This window comes from Crinia signifera, chromosome 1 (assembly GCF_055691185.1).
Source record: "Crinia signifera chromosome 1, ASM5569118v1, whole genome shotgun sequence".
NCBI lineage: Eukaryota > Metazoa > Chordata > Amphibia > Anura > Myobatrachidae > Crinia > Crinia signifera.
The window spans coordinates 118,084,023-118,107,034 of record NC_139217.1 but is presented as its reverse complement, the minus strand read 5'-3'; the positions used below and the strand labels follow the sequence as shown (position 1 = coordinate 118,107,034).

At 45.9% G+C, this 23,012-nt stretch overlaps 1 protein-coding gene across 3 annotated transcripts in view; it reads right to left on the bottom strand.

The window, feature by feature from the left end:
• The window catches only part of GLRB (glycine receptor beta), a 76,153-nt gene extending 58,857 nt beyond the window's left edge, over positions 1-17,296 (bottom strand). For 2 of the 3 annotated variants that reach the window (XM_083172381.1, XM_083172389.1), the window contains exon 1: positions 16,732-17,296. The gene's annotated coding sequence lies outside the window, so the exon portion shown is untranslated. The remainder of the gene's footprint in view (positions 1-16,731) is intronic. The other variant, XM_083172371.1, reaches the window with a different exon arrangement.
• Between the last annotated feature and the right edge of the window lie 5,716 nt (positions 17,297-23,012).

Below are 23,012 nucleotides of genomic sequence, written 5' to 3'. Positions count from 1 at the left end.
GATCATTCCCAGTAATAGGAGACGACGCAACGGTACCAAGGATGACTTGGGAACGTTGAGTACCCAACCGTGGTCCGATAAGACCTGCCTGGTCATGAGAATATCCTGAATCAGGATCTGTTCCGACTTTGTTTTTATCAACAAATCGTCCAGGTAAGGGATGATGTTAATCCCTTTCCTTCTCAGAAGAACCATCATTTCTGCCATCACCTTTGTAAAGATGTGAGGCGCAGTTGACAGAACGAATGGTAGTGCTGTGAACTGGAAGTGCTTGTCTTTCAGAGCAAACCTCAAGAAAGCCTGATGAGGAGTCCAAATTGAAATATGCAGGTAGGTGTCCTTCACGTCTAAGGACGCCAGAAACTCCCCCTCCTCCAGACTCGCTATAACTGCCCAAAGGGATTCCATCCTGAACTTGAAAACCTTTAAAAAAGGGTTCAGAGTTTTCAAATTCAGAATAGGCCATACCGAGCCGTCAGGTTGGAGTAAAAACCCCTGCCCCGTTCCTCCACTGGGACTGGCACAATGACCAGTGCTTTCTCCAGTCTGTGTACTGCTTGCCGCAGAATTAATTGATCATCCACAGCTGCTGGTAATCCTGATTGGAAGAACCTGTGAGGAGGAGATCCGTCAAACTCCAGCCTGTAGCCGTTGGAAATAAGACCCCTCACCCAGGAGTCCAGGCGAGAGGCATCCCATACGTGGCCGAAGGACGACAAATGACCCTCCACCTCCACAGGAACTCGTGGGGGGGGGCCCGAGTCAGGCAGAGGGTTTTGGAGTGGCCGTACCAGTGGTACGGCCCTGAGACGCTGGGGCTGCTGCCCGTCTGAACGTACCCCTGCCAGAGGAAGCCCCTCTTGGTCGATGGCCGAAAGGACTGCACTATTTGGTAGGACGTCCCAGGAAGAGGATGCTTGGATTGTGCAGATGAGGAAGGAAGAAATGTAGATTTCCCCGCTGTAGCTTTGGATATCAGTTCATCTAATTCGCTACCAAACAATTTTTCCCCCTTAAAAGGGAGGTTTTCCACACTACGCTTGGAGTCAGCGTCTGCTACCCACTTGTGTAACCAGAGTGCCCTGGAACCAGATACCGCCATGGCTGAGGTGCAGGCGTTAATTGAGCGTCACACATGGCTTTTGCCATGCCTTGAATATGGCGCAATCTCTCTCCAACCTGCACCACAGACATATCTGCCAACAAACCCTCCTGGATTTGTGAAGCCTAGGTGTATATAGACTTGGCCATCCAACAAGTGGTGAGGACTGGCCTCTTAGACGCACCGTTTGCCGTAAATATGGCCTTTAGGGTGGTATCCAGCTTTTTATCTGATGCATTCTTTAGAGTAGCCTCACCAGGGACAGGGAGTACTACCTTTTTAGATAACCTGGACACCAAAGCATCAACCACCGAAGGCTCCTCCCACACCTTCCTACTGACAGGGTCAAAGGGGAAAGTGAATTTGAACCTTTTTTTCCGGCTGCTTCCAGGCTTCCTTGAACGTGTCCTCCAAGTTAGCCTGTCCTGGGAAAACAATATTTTGTTTCCTCTGCGAGCCTAAAAATGGGTCCCCCTCCTCTGACTCAGCCAGAGGGACATCCAACACCTCTTTTATTGTAACAATAAGGGGTTCCAGCCCACGAAGGGAAGACAGAGCCCTGACAAGGCTCCTCATCACCCCCATTGTCCTGTGACAGGGGTGTTATCCACCCAAGCTGCCAGGACTGTTAAATCCTGCTGCACCTGGTTGGTCTGCACAGTATTTGCAGCTAACTGTGAAGACACAGTCTGTAACATAGCCTTATTACCAGCCATCCACTCAGGTTCCTGAGAGCCTGACAGAGGTGTACTACAAAGCTGGGGTGACACACCACTAAGCTGTGGGGACCCCCCACTGGGCTGTGGAGACATGCATTGTGCACAAGTAATTTGTGAAGTGGACTGGGGCACAAATTTTGTGCTGCAAATAACACAGGTCAACTTTCTCACCACACACACACACACACACACACAGAAACACACCGTTGAAATAATATATAAATCAATGTGATGTGTTTGAACCCTATGGGTCAGCCTCTAACATTATAATATGTGTAAAGCTTAACAAGCTTGTGGGAAAGCACTCAGAGACACTGAGAGGACCAGTACACCCCTAACCTTAACTCCCAGAATGAGGAGTTGGTTATAAACATAAATACCTAAGTACTGCCACATATATTTAGTGCACAGATTTAATACACAATAAGCGCTTTTTAGCGCTAATAAACACTTGCTTATCTGCTGCAGATCTTCCATCTTCATATCCCTAACACTGAGGAGCTGACCGGCAGTAATGGCGCTGCAGAGAAGCAGGAAGCAGTGTTGGCGCCACATAGAGCTTCTGGCCCCACTCTGAGGAAGCCCCGCCCCTTGTAATGGCGCAGGCTTATAAACATTATTTATGCTGGCGCTGGCTGTGTAAAAAACAGCATTTTTAATGGGGACTGCCCTGGTGGTCCAGTGGCTTGCCACTAGCACCAGTTGGTGACAGGGGTCCGTTCTTGCCGCGCAATACACCGGGGTTCCTCACTGAATGGACCCTGGTGTCTACTCACCACAGATGTCTTCGGACTGAGGCCCTTATTCTGTTTCGTGCGGTACGGCCCGCGTGCGGCCGTACCGCCGATGTTTTTACTCTGCACATGCGCAGAGGTCAATCTGCGCATGTGCAGCCCCCTTCGCCGCAGACGTATTTCGTCCGCCGCAAAGGGGGCGTATAGGGGCGTGAGAGGCTTCATGCCCTCATTTCCCTATGTGTACGCCCCGCGTTTCATGGGCGTTCCCATGCAAACGCGGGGCGTATGCATGGTAATGAGGGCATGACGCAACTCATGGGGGCGGAAAGCTGACGTCGCCGGATGTCAGCTTTCAGCCCCCATACAAGCTACCACACGGACGATTGTCCGTGTGGTCTCAGCTTGCGGGAGCTGCCGGGGCGTGCGGACCTGCCTTCGATGGTCGACGACCATCGAATGCAGGGGGCAGCTCCCACCATGGTGGAGGCGTACGCCTCCACCATTTTTATGCGGATCGCCAGCCGTCCGTGTACGGACGGCCGTGGCGATCCGTAGGGTGGGCGGGGATTGGTTTGTGCGGCCGGAGCCCCGTGTGCGGCTCTGGCCGCACCAACCAGAATAAGGGCCTTAGTCAGGAGTGTGCGGAATGCAGGGGGAGTGTAACGCTGCAGCGCAATGCCCGCAATGACAGCACCCTCTCAGGACACTGGTCCTTCAGCAGGGACAGCTCGGTACCTTAAGAGGCCTGCAACTTAACCCTTCTCCTGACTTCCCATGAAGCAGGAATGTTGTGGAGTCCAATACAGCAAACCCAAAATAAAAAATCTAAGTAAACTGAAGACAAACTCTCTGGAGCTCCAGCAGTGTGCATCCTCTCCTGAGTGCATATTTTTCTAAACTGGTTTGTGGGCGGGGGATCAGAGGGGGGGAGCAAAGTACACCCAGTTCAAAGTTATATATGTGCCTGTCTCCTGCATATACCCTCTAATACCCAAGCTGTTTGGCTGTTCTCGACCACGGTGTGCAGTGGTCAGAGGTCATGCTGCACATGCAGCACCCATCGCAAACTAATGCTGCCCGTCTGCTCCCAGCGGCATATCCGCACCACAGCCACCTGCCCCGTTGCCGGCTGCACATGTAAGTAAATGTGCAAGGCAGCTGGTGTGTGTGTGTGGTTTTTTATTATTATTAGGGAGCCCAATTCCTGAGTTTTGGGATTGATAAAAAATGCCCCATGATTGGCATCCCTAGTTTGGGGAAGTAAGGGGACTATTGCAATAATCAATAAGGGAGTTAATTAGAGCAGAGATTCTCAAACTGTGGGTCCTGACCCCAAAGTGGGTCCCAACCTTCTCAGAATGGGGTCGCGACTCCATGTTGCTGACCGTCAGGCTGATAACTTTTCTAATCTCAGTGAGTGATTCAAGGAGTGTGAAAAATCTGTTGAATTGTCTGTTATTTCAGACTCCTCCCATCATTTTGTGCCTCCATAATGCTGCTATGCATGCGCTGTCTGCTGCCTACACATGTGATGTGATGGCCTTCTGCAGTAACTTATACCCCTTTTACACAGCCTCAAAACCCTGGGTCAGAGGCGGTGTAAATGTGTTACGCCGTGTCCCTTTACACAGGACTTCTACCCAGGTCCGGACCTGGGTAGAACAGGGCTAGGACCTGGGTAGAGGGCGGTGTAAATGGGTAAGCCGGGTCGGATGACCCGGCTCCCATTTACATCAATGGGGGGCGCAGGTTGGACTGGGGGGGCACAGACAGCCTGCGCTGCTGTCTGCTATACTCTGCAGACAGCAGCGGCGGCAGTGGCGGTGGTGAATGGATGTCTGTGTGCGGCATCCATTCACCTCCCAGGCGATGGCTGGGGGGTGCACGGGGGCTGGGGGTAGCCCAGCAGCTTACCTTGGTGCTGGGCTGCCCCCAGCATGGCGATTGGTGTATCCGGCGGGGATCACCACGGTCCCGGCGCTTGGAGATGATGTCATCTCCAAGCGCCGCCTCCGTCTACACAGCGGGTGTGCACCGCAGTGTAAATGGAGTAAATCCCGGATCCGACCCGGCTTGGATCCTTCTTCCAAATGCCGGGTCGATCTGGGATTTTTGGTGTAAAAGGGGTATTACTGGGGTCCTGTAATTCTTTTTATTGTCTGATGGGGTCCCAGAGCAAAATAAGACCACTGAATTAGAGCATTAATTCGTTTTTAGTTGACAGAAACTTACTACTACAATACTACAGTTTACATATGTTTATTATACTGCTTTATACTGTATCTCATTGATCCAACCATTACACTCCAATAGATATACATAAATATTCTCTTATACAATAACACACAAATTTCCTGACCAAAACCACAACTGCTATCCTGTTACTTATAGAAAAAGCGTTGATTATATCTTTCAGATTGTAAGAACTTTTGTGCAGGGACACATTTACCTTCTGTTCTATGCCATGCATATCATTCACGAGCTGCTCCAGATACTGCTCTGCATAATAAGTCAGCTCTTTATATACATATTTATAATAACCATAATGTCGATATGTGCCTGCAGATTTTATTTTTGCTTCTTGGAAATATGGGCATCTATGTGGTAAGCAAAAGACAGTAACTGACAGTGCTGCTCTATACACAATGTTCTACAGGATATTTATGAAGAGCGCAATTTCCAAATTACGGGACATCTGTATATGCACCTGCTCCTTTTCATCTACTTACACTAGTCAGCACATACACAAGTTACATATCAAAGTTTCTCTTTGGCAGTTTAAATGAAAATTATTAACAGCTTTATACATTTGTTTTAGTTTGTTTTGGTACAGAGGTGTCCGCCTATATACTTGCAGCAGTCACCTTAACCAGCCCTCCACTCAGCCCCAGGCATCTTTATGTGCATATTTTCCATTTTATGACTCTTATATGCATTGATGTGCGAATGGGAAGCACAAGCAGCATCTGCAGATTTAAATAAATGGCATTTCATATGGATACACCTGCAGTTCAAAGAGATTATAGGCATGCCACATATCATTTTAATTAGCAGAAGCTGCTTCTATGTCCTTTTCACCTAGCACAGTGGTTCCCAACCTGGGGTACTAGTACCCCTGGGGGTACTCTGCAGACCAGTTGGGGGTACTTGAAAATAATATTGGTAATGGCGGCTCAATGTGCTTTTGCCTGACCAGCAATCCACTGGGAACTACCCGCACTGCCCTCAGACATCAGCAATCATCTGCCCTGCACTGATACGGGTGGAAGAAGCAGCGGCATTAATCCTACAGGTGTAAGTGGGAACCCTGGAGACAATACACAACCAGCGGCCAGACACGGAAGGGCACGATTCCTGTCCGCTACTCCTTAATATAAGGACATGCATAAGGATACGCATACCACTCACTTCCACTCCACTCATAAGTACTGTCTATATTTTAAATTGAGAGGAGGGGGTACTCATCAATGAAAAGCCTAATCAAGCGGTGCGGGAGAGAAAAAAGGTTGGGAACCACTGACCTAGCAGGATATTTGGTGAGATACAACAATTGAATACCACCCTAAGAAATAAATAACTCATGAGTATAGGGATACCATTTGCTAAGCACAAATACAGTATGCACCTTCATACTTACGTTTCCATATATGAACTTTGGGGTATGTGCAATTAGCCACAGGATTTACCCTGCGGTTCCATCACAGGCAGCAACTGGGGTGAACTTATACTTGTAAAGAGAGCCGATTCCCCTGCCTCCACATAAAATAATTTTGCATCATGTTGTGCAGCATAACGTGCAGCATAACGTGGATTTTGTCTCATTCCCTGTGTTATAATGTGAATTGTGTCTCATTCCCTGTGTTATAATGTGAATTGTGTCTCATTCCCTGTGTTATAATGTGAATTGTGTCTCATTCCCTGTGTTATAATGTGAATTGTGTCTCATTCCCTGTGTTATAATGTGAATTGTGTCTCATTTCCTGTGTCAGAATGTGAATTTTTAGCTCATTCTGTGTGGCATGTGAATTTTAGTTCAAATCTTGTGGCCGAATATGAATTTTATCTCATTCTGTGGCATAATGTGAATTTTATTTAATATCTTGTGGCCTAATATGAATTTTGGCTCATTCCATGTGGCATAATGTGTAAGGGGCATATTCCACTGGCAGGGGAATATTTAGCAGAGGGAAAGACTCTGGCAGATCAACAGTAAATAAGTGTACAAAACGTAGATCCTGGTTTACAAAAGTCCAGCCACCCCTGGTCTACCCCAAAAGGTCGACCTGCAATAGGTTGATGGGTCAGAAGTTCAACATGGTCAAAAGTGTGAAAGTAAAAAGATATGACAAACACATGCATATTTAATGTGGAACGCACGGCCATTTTTTCTTTGTATGTGCTGCATGAAATTATATTATTTGGCCGTTTCTTATTATAGATATGACACACATAATAAATAACCTTAGCATACAGCCGCTCCAGATGCCACTCTTACTATTGGTGATTTGCGCTCCACTAGAAGAGTGGAACGCACCACCGGACCCTAAGTGGAATACACGGCCATTGGACTTCCGACGGAAAACAGTCTCGTAATGAACATTCATGATTATGGGCATTTATACACGGAGCAAGCAAGGCACAGGCACGCTTCTGAGGAAGGATTGTATATCCGAAATGCATTAGGAGTGCCTTGCCTTGCTCTGGATAGTGCTTTGGCTAAATTTGGGATTGTGGAACCGGCTTACCTTACTACCAGATCTGGAACTGGGACTTTGGTTGCTCGACCCGGAAAAAACATCTATGGTTCCTGACTGTGCCTTGGACACTTATTACCTGCTTTTAACCACTTATTAAATTGTAAGTGCAAACCTATATTAAACATATTTTTCAATTATATCACACATGTGGTGCTAGTTCTCTTTTTTGGGAACCCTTGAAGCGCTGAAATTCTTTGTTCACCGACAATGGCAATCTAAACCCCCCCCCCCCCCCCCCCAAATCTATTGGTACCGTACTATGGCATATAATCACACTTCAACTTTAACCCAGTTAAGCATACAGAATATGTGGCCTGTTACTCTACTGTGGTTCATTGTTAGTAAAAAAGACAGAAACTTTATTTTTACTACGGAGAAAGATGACATTAAAATATAAATGCTTGTTACATGAGTCATTGTACTGCACAGCTCGTTCACTCCAAGATGTCAGATAACCAATACACGTCACCAACATGCCCAGGACTCAATCAATACTAGGAAAAGCACAGTGAGGCAGCTGTAGACTGGTATTCATGACAAAAATATACAATTCTATGGGTTTTACCTATTCATTTAAATATGATCATGTCAAATGACAGAAGTAGGGCAAGAACAATATCATTCATAGGAGGCCTGAGGATCTAATTAGCTGCCAGTATCACAGATTATACAATGAAGGCTCATTCAGATGAACATTTTTGCCTAATTATATGGACTACAATGTGAGCAAACTAATGTCATTGAGAGAATAAACTGTGGTTAAAAGTATACCACCCAGTTTTGGTCAGACAACTATTTGGGGTATGTGGATAAAGTTGCTAATACAGGTCGAGTATCCCGTATCCGAATATCCGTTATCCGAATTATTCCGAAATACGGACATTCCAGAAAGTGAAAAAAAATATTTTTTTTTTGCTAAAAACTCACTGGGGACATATGTAACAGCATCACTGGGGACATGATATGTAACTGGCACTATATATGTGCAAGACAATGATTGCTTGGCATTCAAATTCAGTGCTGAGATAGTACACACATTTTGTTTCACGTTTTGAAACCTTGTTTTTTGAACAATTAAAATATGTTTGTGTGTATTTTATGTGGTAATAAAATATATTTGTGTGTATATTATGTGTTTATACAGCATAAATGCAAGATACTTCAAAATACATCATTGAAATATTAAAATATTCCGAAATACGGAATAATCCGTTATCCAAAATTCTCCTGGTCCCGAGCATTTTGGATACGGGATACTCAACCTGTACAAACAAAAAAATGCTATTTAACTTTATTTTTATTTTGTAAAGCATGGATTCGCGCCCTGCCCTTAAATGGAGCACCGCACTGATGCTGGACAAAAACCGTCAGTGGAGCATTTGACAAGCTCCCTGCACTCTGTAGGGATCTTGCCTCTTTCCGTGGTTAACCGCTCATGTCACATCAGCTGCTGCTGGGGTCAGCATGTGGACAGTGCAGCTTCCCAAATGTCAGTGTGTCACATTGGCAGAAACAGTACTGGCTGTCAGCCGAAGTAAGTGACCTCAGTGAGAAGAGTCCAGGATGTCGGCCGTTGTGGGTCACACTTGCAAAAAGGGTCCCCGATGTTAGTTGCAGTCAATCATACTGGTGATAATGGTCCTGCAGTGAGTCATACTGGCAAAGAAGGGGATAGAACCATGGTGTCTGTACAACACACAGCATCTTCCTTTTTATAACCCTATTTTTACACCTTTTATAACAGCATGTAAAAGATAGTCACTAGACTGCTCCCATGAGATCAGAACACCCCAAAATGCTGGCCTGATTTTCCCTGGGAGAAATCGCAAAACAGTTTCTAAGATAAAACAGATGTCAAGGAGAGCAAGGACACTGGTATTATGTATAGGGTGCTGTCAGGGACATGAGAAGGATCAGATGAGCAATGTAGAGGAATTTGGTGTAGGCTGAGGGATATGAGATGTAGGTGATAATGTGCCAGCCAATCAGCTCACTGCCAGGCTACAGGTTGGGTTTGAAAAATGAGAATTCAGATGCCCATACACTGTATAATTTAATGGGTTCGATGCAATGCGCTATGTACAAAAAGTATGTGATGCACTAGATTGCATTGCATCGTGTTCAAAATGCATGCAATGCGATGTATCACGTTCCACTTTATCACTTCACCAGGCTTATCTACCTCGCAGCTATCTGGAATGTGGGGAGCACTGAAGGGCACTGAAGGGGCAAATCATTATTCTCTCATCATTACAAGCACCCTGCCCAAAGAAATCCCACAGATAACACCAGCAATAATCCAAAAATGACATAAACAATGACATAAGCATGGTCAAGTAGAAGTACTGTATACACTCCTCCCCAAATTATGACCTGCAAGTATAGCTTCATTCAGCGTATGCTTGGTGGATGTGCATATCAGAGGATAATTCATTAAGACGTACAAGCGAACACTGCTAAAAAAAAATATGTCTACAAACTATACTATAGTGCATTTTTGCGTACATCAATACATCCATGGAGACGCCTACAGCCAATAAGGACTGAGAGATTATGTACCACTCCGACAGCGCTGCTCACAGCCGGCTCACCTCGTAGTCAGTGTGGGGTTAGCTGCTGCAGGGGACAACGCTGGTGCTAGGATTTGTGAGTATAGGTGTAAAATTAGTGTGTATAGAATAAAAAAGTTTTACTGTTCTCTAGGTCTGTGGGTTTTTTTTAATTATTTTTACAGGTGGACTACAAGTCCATGGGGGGCCATTAAATTTGCGTGTTGTATACTATAAAGTAAAATATTTGGATGCGAATTGAAGCTTGACTAAAAATCTCCAGGTCAAAATGTGCAAATTTACGGCAAAATGCACAAATTTTCCCCGCAATTCGCATCCTATAAAATGTGCGATTTTCGGAAAATACGCGAATTTGGACGTTTTTTGCGATAGTATCACAAAAGTCTAAATATCGCACCTCATTAAAATCTCGCCCCTAGTTTCCTTTCAATTTAAACAGACCTTCAAGTAGTGTCATGCCATGGTGCAACTCGGTAGCACCTGGTGTCTTTTTTTGAAACTTGTTATCTGCAAAAATGAGCGAGCTTACATGTCGGCAAGAGTGGGAGACTAAAGCGGGCCATACACTAGTGAAATTTGGACACTTTTCAACCTATTCCGATTGGATGAAAAGTGAGAAATTGTATGTGTTTCAGCTCTGATCCCGATCCGATGCACGGCCCAGGGAGGTTTTGGGGGTGGGGGTTGAGAGGAGAGGGTTAGTTTACTAACAGAGTCTCTGTGGGGATTCTCCATATCAGGATGACAGGATTGGTATCCTGACCGCCAAGATATTGTATGTATCCCCTTCCAGCAATACAATGCAACATGATACATGGCTTGAATTATCCTTCCAAGTACTTACCTGGCCCCCTAATTCCCCTTACTTGGGAACTAATTCAACATGGATCGCTAGCTCAGAGAATTCACAAACCAAGCGATAATCGAAGGACTGCACATGCGCACCATATGCATCGCACATTTGCAGGGGGACAGGACTGAAAACGTGCTTGGATCATAAACTCAATGTGGCAGTAGTTTGAATAACAGGAAGACGCGTTTGGGGGTTCAAACATGACGGTTTCTGGGTGTGTTTGGCAAAATGCCGATGTGCCCAGGCATTTTTGAGGAAGGTCTGTGACGTCAGCCGTTACCACTTACACCCTGTCTTAGACGCAAATCAGTGGAAGCCTCAGACCTACTTCACAGCAAAACTATTTGATGGTTCGAAAATTGCATATCGATTTGTGTATGGATTGCGATTAGCGATCCATCCGCAATTCTCTCGCAATTTTGCAAGGGGCATTTTCGCTTTCTGCCTGAGTGGCAGCTTGCTCCTTGCAGTCAATTGTAAATTCTCACAATAGGAATTCGTGATGAATAAGTCCCTTGAACCCAATTGAGCATCTGTGGGACCACCTTGACCATCATGTTCACTCTACGGATCCTCCACCATGCACCCTGCAGCAGCTGTGGGAGGTACTGCACTCATCCCGGCTCCAGTTATCTGGGCCAACCTATCAACACCGTATTAACGCACTCCCAGCCCATATCGCCGCTGTCCTTGCTGCACAGGACAGTTCCTCTGGCAACTAGCTGATTGTCATAATAATGTGACTCAACTGTGTATATTTATCAAATATGTAATACCATATTACATGAGATTCTTTGTATGAAAACAGGTTAAGACATTTTCCTACAGTCAGAAGCTAAAACTCAATTTATAGTGGCTTCCATGCTGTGAATACTTATTCATATGCTAATTTTATTTATTGCATTCACAGACTTCTTTCTTTTTTCTATTTGTATATATAAACTTATTTATGTATAAATTGTATTTAAAAACAAACACAAATAAAAAATAGCACCACTACTTTGTACTATTTAGTAGCATCACAGAAAAGCACAGCTTAGGATTCAACATACTACACTATTCACACAAATTCAATTGATTTATGGGCACCCAATTCTATCCAGCTATTCAATTGTATTGCAGATCAAGTGCCGTGGGCACCCATTATTTCTGTTTACACAGGCCCTTATTCTGGTTGGTGCGGTAATATCCGCGTGCGTTCGTGCCGCCGATGTTTTGTGTCTGCGCATGTGCAGAGGCGTCTCTGCGCATGTGCGAGCGGGGCGTACGGCCAAATCCCGCATGAAATGTGAACACTCCGAACAGGGGGTGGAGAGGGGCGTGAAGGGCTATTTGGGCTCATTACCATATGCATACGCCCCGCGTTTCATGGGCGTTCCCATGCAAACACTGGGCGTGCGTATGGTAATGCAGTCGTGACGCACGTGTAGGGGGCGGACATATGACATCGCCGGATGTCAGCTGCCCGCCCAGATCCCTGCTTTTGCACGGAAAAAAGTCCGTGTGGTCTGAGGTTGCGGGAGCTGGTGGACCACTCGGTCCTGCATTCGATGGTCTGCGACCATCGAATGATGGGGGAGGTTCCCTGAGATGGAGGAGGCGTATTCCATGAAAAATACACGTGCGGTCCGTTCGGCCAGCTTCTTACCGCGTACGGACGGAGTTGGCGATCCGTATGGAAGGGGGGGTTTCGCACGCACGGTCCTGGCCACATATTCGGATCCGGCCGCACCGATCAGAATAAGGCCCACTCTGAGGTGGCGAGCAGGAATGCACAAAATGCCATGCTTTTTGGATGCCAAAAGCTTCCACAGTGTGCCCAGTAATTTAGACCGGTTTAGCGGCTTTAAGCTGCTAAATACGGCACATATGCGCGACAAACGCAATACAGTTACCAGCAGAACTCGCACCTGTCGGCCTAATCATGATTAAATAGCTTTGTTGTGGTCAACCATTATTTATGTGCATAAAAAAAAAAATCAGCACAGACACACCCTCAAATGCTGGAAAATGGCAAAAAAAAATAAAATGTTTTAATACATTTGTTAAATCAAGTGGATTTTTACCAGTTAGTCTAAATGACCGTTGTCTGATAACAAATGTTTAATTGTAATATGCTCCCAAACAATGCCACAATTTTGTTCCCACTAGATATATTGGACAGATAAATCTATATATGTACACCCAGCCTACGTTAGCACAGATGTACAAAAACACACCTGAGTCTAGTTATGGGGGAAATTTACTAAAGGAAATTTGTAAAAAAAATAGGTGTAAAAATAGGTGTATTTGTATCCAGAAATACACTTATTTTTGACATTTACTATCCCGAAAATACAGAAATTCGTATTCGTATTGATGTGCTATCAATACGAATAAGAATTGCCGCATTTTCGGGATAGTAAATGTCAAAAATAAGTGTATTTCTGGATACAAATACACCTATTTTTTACAAATTTCCTTTAGTAAATTTCCCCCTTAGTATCTATCAGGATGTAACCTAAAGGAGCCTACACCCGGAGAGATTTTGAAAAGTTTTAGAGCTTAACCATGTTAACACAGATTTATTTGTAATATGCACAGGATAACAACTGGTTCACTCCCAGGTAAGTTATAGAACACAAGACAGGCAGGGTGAACAGTATTAGCTGCAGGTACTTATTGTATACAATAGGAGAGTATGTAGGTCTCTATGAAGGAGAAGTCTACACAGCCATGCAGACTTGCTTTAAGGGGGATATTCCATCCAGGGTCACGACTGTCGAGCTGGCCCAACAGCCGTGACCCAGTCCCATTCTTGGCCGGCTCGACGCGAAATCGGCAGACGGGATTCAATGTCCCGCCTGCCAAAAGCTGAAAAGGGGGTGTGGCCACGAGATACGGACGTGATTTGTCAAGCTATGGCCAGGAGCTCGACAATCCATGGGCGTTCTCGTCAGAATGGGCCCGACTACTTCTAAAGTTGGGGCCATTCTGCTGAGATCCCTGTCCAATGCTATCGGGGAAGACATTGAATAGGGCCCAGCTATAACCAGCAGATGAACGGCAGCAGCGCTCATCGCTGAGCCATACACACTGGCCGGCTTTGAGCTGAAAGTTGCTCAAACCTGCTGTTTTGAGTGACTTTCACCTCAAAGTCGCCCAGTGTGTATGGGCCTTTAGGTGTGTACGGCAGCCGGGCTGAAAGATCAGAGACTTTCAGCCCGGTTGCCCGCCCGCCCGCTCCCTCCCCCTGCCTGTCATACTCACCTCGCACGGCCATCCTCCTAGCTCATTCATCCCACTCGTCTTCCCGGCACCAACACACTGCTGTCTGCTCACCCTGCCACTCTAGCCCTGCTCGCCCGCCCCTCCAGTCCTGCTCCGCACAGAGCATACTGGCCACCAATGTTTTCTTTTTTAAGCCAGTAATATATACATTGCTGGCACATGCCAGCAATGTATATATTACTGGCACCACTGGCCACCAATGATTATTTACTGTATTTATTAGCCAGTAATATATATAGTGTTCCTTCTAGGAACAAAATGAGTCAGGGCGTGCCCGGGCCGCCGCGTCACTACGGGGGGCGTGCCCGGGCCGCCGCGTCACTACGGGGGGTGTGCCTGGGACGCCGCGTCACTACGGGGGGAGTGCCCGGGCCGCTGCATCGCTGAAGGGGGCTTGCCTGGCCATGACTACGTCACTGAGCTGCCGGGACGTAGCCATGGCCGGGCAAGCCCCCTTCAGCGATGCGACGGCCCGGGCACTCCGGCGGGACAGACTGCAGGCTGATTTAGCGGGGCGCTGTTAGAGGGGCAGGGAGCATTTTGCCCATTAAAAATCGGGCAGGGCGCAGCGCCCCGCTAAAACAGCCTAGCGGGAACACTAATATACATTGCTGGCACGTGCCACAGAGAGAAGAGGTGGGGGAAGTGAGTTCCACACCTCTCCAGGAACACTTTTAGCACCAATGTATATTAATGTCAGTAATGTAAACATTACAAGACAAGCAATGTATACGCGCAGACAAGCAATGTATATGATACCGCTGCCACTGGCCACCAATGTATATTTGTTATGGCAGTAATGTATACACTGCTGGTGCAGGTCGGCAATGTACGGTATAGGTTGCCACTCCCCCTCAATGTATATTTTGTTATGGCGGTAATGTATACATTGCTTGCGAAGGTGAATGTATTTCTCCCTATGTGTACGGCTGCAAATGAAATCGCAGCCGTGCACATGAGCGGGATGTGTATGATTGGTTAAACATTGAAGTTCCTTTTTTTTTTTTTTTATATCCTGCATCAAATTTCCTAAAAGTAAAAAAATAAAAGTGTTGTTAGGTTACACTGTAATCTGGAACAAACATCGCAGATGTGAAAAAGACAAATTGTACAGCTTCAAAAGCTCAACCACCAGGCCAAACGGTTGGTTTGCAATGGAACCTGGACATCTACACTCCTCCAGCACATCAGGTCTGCCAAGGCCCCCACACACGCATATTTACATCACGACATCAGCTGACATTGTTTTCAATGTTGGATTAAACTAGCCTTGTGGTGGATACATAGCATTCACACTATGGCTAGAAGGATAACACAAAAAACTCCTAGAAGAAAAACATCCAGCTATCAGCCATTTATATGTTGTTACTATCGCTGACGATTACATAGGAACCTCAAATGCAGCAGAATTATAAAACACGGTAGTCTTCGTATTGCAGCAATCTCATTAAACAGACCATTCCATTTTCACTGAATTCAGTATATCACATTGATTTCCAGTCATTCCCTATTATTTATAGCATGGCTGCTGCCATAAATTTTGGAGGAGCCTCACTTACAGAGGGCATGTGTAAAACAACAGAAAGAATAAGGACATATAGAGTGTGCGTATAGATTGTGTACAGTGAGTGCACCTCACAGCTGGGGCATGGCTTGGGTACAGTGTGCACCCCACAGCTGGGGCATGATGTGTGTACAGTGTGTGCACCCCACAGCTGGGGCATGACCCGTGTGCAGTGTGTGCACCCCACAACTGGGGCATGGCTTGTGTACAGTGTGTGCACCCCACAGCTGGGGCATGGCTTGTGTACAGTGTGTGCACCCCACAGCTGGGGCATGACCCGTGTGTAGTGTGCGCATCCCACAACTGGGGCATGACCCATGTACAGTGTGTGCACCCCACAACTGGGGCATGGCTTGTGTACAGTGTGTGCACCCCACAGCTGGCGCATGACCCGTGTGCACTCCACAACTGGGGCATGACCCATGTACAGTGTGTGTACCCCACAGCTGGGGCATGGCTTGTGTACAGTATGTGCACCCCACAGCTGGCGCATGACCCGTGTGCACTCCACAACTGGGGCATGACCCATGTACAGTGTGTGTACCCCACAGCTGGGGCATGGCTTGTGTACAGTGTGTGCACCCTACAGCTGGGGCATGACCCGTGTACAGTGTGTGCACCCTACAGCTGGGGCATGACCCGTGTACAGTGTGTGCACCCTACAGCTGGGGCATGACCCGTGTACAGTGTGTGCACCCTACAGCTGAGGCATGACCCGTGTACAGTGTGTGCACCCCAGAGCTGGGGCATGGTGTCAGCATCCTGACCTATGACATTGCCAATAATATTTTCCCATGCACAATATTACACACAGCAGACAATGCATTATACATGCTCTTCATTCAGCACAGTGCCTGACACTGACCCTGAGCACAAAAAAACAATAATGACATCTCGCCTGGATAACACAAACCAAGCATAGGGAACTACAACTCCCAGCAATCCTTAGGTCACAAGCCACAAACCAGGGAAACTTTATAACAGAGCACCCTGCAGGCAGGTCCCCCCGCCCCCCCTAATTATCACCAACCCTAATGATGTGATGACAGAGAGGCGTCACCCTATACTGTCATGTTGCAATAAAGCCCCCCCCGCACACATCGCCCGGGTCACCGTTCCGGAGCTGACTCTAAAGGATGGGGGGAACAGGGACACTCACCCTCAGTAGCTCATTTACAGAGTCTCTTCATGCAGCCAAGTGAACATCCATTTTTCTCTCGTAACAGGTGCAAGGCGTCAGACGTGCGGCATGATGGAGGAGTCACCGAGCTGCTGGTAGCTCCCGTGCATATCCCCCCGGTGTTGATCAGCAGCTACCCCGGACCTCTGTCTCCTCCTCCCCGACTGCAGCGATGCTGGAGACAGCAGTAACCCGCCGCGATGCTCCGCTCTATGTATACACGGCTGCTCTCTGGCTGCATGTGCAGCGAGCATAAGATGGAGGAGCAGTGTGCACCTGCAGCATGCGCAGTACAGGCCCCAGAGCAGTGCAATGAATCACTAGCTGCATAGCCAGTGCAGCAGCAGCAGCAGCCCTCTCCTCCTCCTCACCCAGCAACTGGAAGGTAACACAGACTGGGCTGCTGGGGGAGATGATGGCAGCAGCAGCCTTATTTCCGCCAAGCTCTCTCCCAGGCTGTGTCAGACAGGGCAGCTGGAAGCTGCGGTGTCCGTGGCTGCTGTGGAAGAGATGGGGTTGTGTTGTGTTGTGAGACAGCTGTGCTCTCTGGGAGGAGGGGGCTGGGGAGAGACGTGCAGGCTACAGACAGGGAATGAGTGGGGGAGCAGCAGCGGCATGCACTGCAGAAGATACTGTAGCATCATCCGCTGCCTTCAGTTAAGTCCTTTACGTTTTACATACATCTCTGGCTGGATACACACACACACACTAGTGCTGCTGTGTGTGTCATGTGTGCACTAGTGTGTGTATGAGGTACCACTATGTACAATGCTGTCAAAACACCTAAATACTATATGCTCCTGCTAAATGCACTACTGTAGCACATGGTCTACCTGCGCTTAGGGCATCATTATGCAGCCCTTTAGCAACATTTCTGTCGTCCATACAGTAATACATAATACAGGTAACTTATAGCAACCCCCACACACACACACACACACACACACTCAAAATAGGGAATAATAAACATGTTGAACATTCAGGTTTCCATATGTCGTTCGGGATTGGCAAATCAGGCATTTTTAACATTTTAAATTCCCAGACGGATTTCCGACCTGCGGATACGGGTGGTGGGGATACGTCATACAAATACATTAGGCGTGTGTATGTATGTGTTTAGAATTACTGACCCAATTTTGATGCTAAATCAGGTAGGCTACATATTCTCGCGCCTTTGCCGGCAGCAATCAGTAATGTGGGTTACACACCAGGACGATTTGGCCCAAAATGACCCAATTTAGATACAATCTTGACTGACTGTATGTAAATTGGGCATATTTTGGGCCATTTCTGATCCGATCCTGATCCAATGCGCGGCCCTGCAGGTCGTTAGGTCGTTTTTCAGATCCTACCTGCTGCAGGTAGGATCTGTAAATGACCATTCTAGTGGGTACGGGTCACGATCGGATCAGGCCCGGATCGGATGCAGATCATGAGCGGGTCGCACAATCATCTTATGACCCGCTCACAATCTGCATTGTTGTGGTGTGTACCCAGCATTACTCTTCTGGTTGCATGTGGCAATGCAATGATTAAGATTTTAAGCAAAAAACACATATACTACTTGCTGCAAAAACGATTGAATAGCTGACATTTGTAATGTACTGTAATAAAATAATTGTTTTGGTTAACATCTTATTATGTTGAATGTTTTACAATATATACAACTTATTTATTATTATTATTATTTATACCCAACATATGGCTCACTGATCATGTCTAGGTAGACTCCAAAAGATGGCCGATGGAAAAAGGTTGACACAACATGAGTTTTTCACATTTTTTTTTTCAATTTGTAGATTTGCGAACATGGGGGATAATTCAGACCTGATTGCACACATTTGCAGTGACCAGCATTCAGGTAGATGCCGTTCCACCAGAGTGAAATCCCACCATGCGAATGAATGTGTTTGCTGTGCGAATAGAAGTATATGGCTACAAATCTATTCATAGCTGTGCAAATATAATCAAAACCCGTTAGCCGCTCACCATCGAATGGTTTTTACAGGGGGAATCCGTTATTACAGATGCCTACTTCCTGTCAACCACCTTGCGTATGGTCAGGGATCAAAAACCGTAGCCGGAATTCATCACAGGACGACCTTGTGTATGCGAAACATGGGCCTTATGCATGCACAGTCTAGGGATAATTACTGGCCGAGGGATCAGGTCTGCATTACCCTCATGGTAACAAAATAATGTACCACGTTCCCTTGCATGGCTCGCATTGCTCACCATGTTTAACTTCCCAATCGTCGTCCACATGGATGATATAATATAAAATAGTTTTTTCTAAAGAAAAGAAAAATCTCGAAAAACTCAAGTTGACCATTACCGTGTCGACTTATTACAAGAGGACCAGGGCATAAAGTGGTCATACAGAGGTGGGGGGAACTCATTTCTTTATGCCACCTAATTACACCCCATCCCCTCCCCCATTAGGCAGAGACAGGACCAGTGGTAGGGTTTTTGGCATCCCCCTGCAAACTACAATGCTTTCCTGTAAGAATTACTGTGCAGGGCCAATGTGGAGGTTTAAATTTTCCTCCTCACCATTAGAGGTGGTGGAACTCAGTTCCACCCCATTCCCCTCACTTTAACCTCTGGTGAGGACCTATTGTTCATGTCGACCAATAGTAGTCCAGACAACAGTATTGACCACATTTTTTATATTGTGCAGTATTGGGATCCGGACTTTGGGTTCAATATCAACCCAAAGTCTGCATTCCAAAACTGCACAATATAAAAAATATTCAGAATAAATGTTTTAAACCAAATTCAAGATTTAGCAAATCTTAAAGAGAAATAAAGTACAAACCAATCAGATTCTGATACAGGTTGAGTATCCCGTATCCGAATATCTGTTATCCAAATTATTCCGAAAACCATACATTTCAGAAAGTGAACAAAAAATTTTTTTTTTGATAAAAACTTACTGGGGACATATGTAACAGCACTACTGAGGGAATGATATGTAACTGGCACTATATATGTACAAGACAATGATTGCTTGGCATTTAAATTCAGTGCCTGAGATTGTACACAAACTTTGTTTCATGTTTTGAAACCATGTTTTATGCACAAATAAAATATATTTGTGTTTATTTCATGTGTTTGATGTATATGTACAACATAAATGCAAGATACCTCAAGATACATCATTGAAATATTAAAATATTCCGAAATACGGAATAATCCGTTATCCAAAATTCTCCTGGTCCCGAGTATTTTGGATAAGGGATACTCAACCTGTATTTTATAGGCTGTTTTAAGAAAAATTATGATTGGTTGGTATTCTATTTCTCTCTGAATAGTGGAAGATTAAGTATGGCTACCCTGTACTGTATGTACATATGTTTATACTAGCTAAGCCTGCTCGAAGCAAATGCTTCGAAAACTAGTATCTGTGTGTTTCTGTATGTGAGAAAGAGATGTAGTTTCACTCGCTGCCAGCAGATGGCAGTGTTTCGGTTACATACGGACACTAGACATATATATATATATATATATATATATATATATATATATATATATCGATACGAGGTGTGGAGGCACTCAGGAGACTCCCATGGTACTGCACGGCGGCAGTCAAACACAGTAATAAACTGGAGACAAAACGGTCTATGTGCCAACATTTCGGGTACAAACCCTTTATCAAGACATACTATATATATATGATAATATAATTAACCTTTTTGCTATGCAAGCAGCTTCACCCGAACTTTCTTCAGCCAAAAAAAAAGTACAGTAATGAAAAAACTTGTACCAGAACATCCTGTTTGCAGTGTTGACATATACACTGATCAAGAGGAACTTGTAGCTTTAAAAAATAATGTAATTCAGCAACTCTACTTAACTAGATGCTAATTTTGAGTTATTTATGGACCTTTTAGCAGGCGTGTAACTAGACGTTTATGGGCCCCATAGGAAAATGTTAAAAGCCCCCTCACCACCACTACATTCCGAGAGGTAAAAAAAAAAACTATTTGCACCCACATGAAAGAAACATACCCCTCACTACAGGCTCAGTCCCTCAGCACCACAATACAAGTAATTACTGTACCTGCTGCCTGACTACTGACTCCATGGGAGACCTTTAATAGAATGCGATTTTTTGATACTTTCAAATTCGCCTATTGTCGCACTATTTAAAATTGCATTTTTTTGCTGCAAATTTGCATATTTAATGAGATGCATGTTCCGGGAAAAAAGTGCGATAATGGGCGAATTGAGCTGGACCTGGTTCCAAAAATACAGGGGACAAAAAGCGTAGGGGTCCCCCGTATTTCTGAAACCAGCCCTGGACTCTTGGACCGGTCCTGGTTCCAAAAATATGGGGGACAATAAATCTGGGGGTCCCCCCGTATTTCTGAATCCAGCCCTGGGCTCCAACAGCCCGCGGTGTCAAGCCACAGCCGGGAGGACACTTTTTATGTAAGGTCCCCTTGCCGAAATATGAACACCGTAGCTGGTTAGCCTTGGATGGGGTACCTGAATAAAGGGGTGTGTGTGTCCCCCTCCAGGGTCCAGCGCTGGTCTGTCTCCTGCATAGCCAGCTCACCCCGCACTGACAGCGGGGTGAGCCGGCTGTCTCCTGCGCAGCTAACACCTTCTGTAGCACTGTTCCAGTGCTACAGAGGCTGGTAGCATCTCGGGCTTATGCGTCTACTTGGATTGGCTGAGCTATGCGTCTCCATGGAGACGCATCGTCCAATCACGCTACCAGCCTCTGTAGCGCTGGAAAAGCCGGCTCACCCCGCTGTCAGTGCGGGGTGAGCTGGCTATGCAGGAGACAGACCAGCGCTGGTCCCTGGATTGGTAAGTATATTGGTGTAAAAGTGAGGTGTGTGTTTGTGTGTGAAATAAAGTTATACTATTCTGTGTGTGTCTTTTAACATTCTTTTTACAGGTGGACTACAATTTCCAGCGGGCCGATTTATGCCCCGCATGCTGGGACTTGTAGCATGCGGGGGGAGGTCTGCTGGCACTTGTAGTTCTCCTGCATAAAGCAATGTTAGGAATGTATGAATTAACCCTATCAGGCCGGCATCCACTGGCCATGGACGCCGGTGACAGCCCCGAGCTTCAGCCCTGGACTGGTGAAGTCTGGGGGAACCCCTTTTTTGGGGGGTTCCCCACTCCTCCAGGTACCCCGTCCAAGGCTGACCAGCCATGGTGCTCATGTTTCAGCCAGGGGACCTTATATAAAAAGTGTCCCCCGGCTGTGGCATGACACCACGGGCTGTTAGAGCCCAGGGCTGGTTTCAGAAATACGGGGGACCCCCAGATTTATTGTCCCCCGTATTTTTGGAACCAGGACCGGTCCAAGAGATTTTTTTTTTGCTTGGTGAAAAAACACCTTTACATATTTTTTTTTTTTTTACACAGGACCATGCACAGATCGCAATGATCTGTGCAGGGTTTTGGCCAATTCGCCTGTCAGAACCTGGTCTACATATGTGGTGAATTTTAGACACATTTTCCTGATTTAGCATCTCATTAAATATGCGAATTGTATATTTTCAATGGGAAAACATCTGGATGCGAGTTCCAGTGCAACTAAAAATTGCACTTTCAGAATGTGCGATGTTGCGGCAAAAACTGTTTTTTTTTTTTGCTGGTTTTCGCATCTCATTAAATATGCTAATTCAGGAAAATGTGATTTCGGATGTTTTTGGTGAAAAAAAAATTGGTAAAAATTACATTTTCGCATCCTATTAAATGTCACCCCATATCTCCTTATCCATACCTGACACTTCCCTATCTCCTCCTAATGCAGTGGTTCCCAAACTGTGTGCCTAGGCTCCCTGCGGTTCCTCAGGACACTTGCAGGAGTGCCTTAGGTTGGTGGACGAGGATCAATTCATATTATTTTTGGTCAATGTAACAGGCAAAACCAGTGCTTGTGGCTGCCAATCATAATATATGTGGACAAACAGAAGCAAATCCTGTCCCTCACCAGATAACCAGATTTTTTTTCTAAATTTCTCGATAAGAAGCATTTGTTATAGGGGTGCCTTGCAAATATTTTGATGCTCTAGTGCGCCGTGATTCAAAAAAGTTTGGGAACCCCTGTCCTAATGTGATGCTTCCCTACCTCTTCCTGATTTAATGCTTCCATATCTCGTCCTTCCATGACACTTCCCTATCTCTTCCCGGTGTAATGCTTCTTTATCTCCTTCTCCAGACCTGATTCTCCCATATCTCCTCCCAACATGATGCTTCCCTATCTCCTCCTCGTGATCTGACACTTTTTTTTA